This window comes from Haliaeetus leucocephalus, unplaced genomic scaffold, assembly GCF_000737465.1.
Source record: "Haliaeetus leucocephalus isolate CR32 unplaced genomic scaffold, Haliaeetus_leucocephalus-4.0 Scaffold157, whole genome shotgun sequence".
Taxonomy (NCBI): Eukaryota; Metazoa; Chordata; class Aves; order Accipitriformes; family Accipitridae; genus Haliaeetus; species Haliaeetus leucocephalus.
In genome coordinates, this window is record NW_010972593.1 from 2,142,005 (window position 1) to 2,142,429 (window position 425).

Consider the following 425-nt stretch of genomic DNA (forward strand, 5'->3'; position numbering starts at 1 on the left):
CCAGCATCCATCCCCGCCCGCTGCAGCACCGCCGCGACCCGTCCGCTAACCGCCGGCTTCCCACCGCCTCCCCGGAGCGCTAGTAACTCTCTCGGTGGCATTAACCCTTTACACCGCCGCTGATGGGGGTAGGAACGCCGGCACCACCCCTCCCCGTAAATAAGCCCGGGCAGGAATTTGCGGGAAATGCTGCTGCTGCTGCCACCCCCCGCCGCGGGCGAGGCTGCAGCTCGGCCGCCCATTAAGGGGCGAGGGCTGAGCAACCCCCCCTCCAAAAAAAAGAAAAGGGGGTGTGGGGAGGGCGTGCGACTCCCCAAAGCGGGGGGCTATGCCCCCCAACACCACCGGGGAGAATCACACCCCCCCATCCCCCTCCAGGACGGGGGTGGGCCCCCCCCCGATGCAAGGCCCCCCTCCCCCGGTGC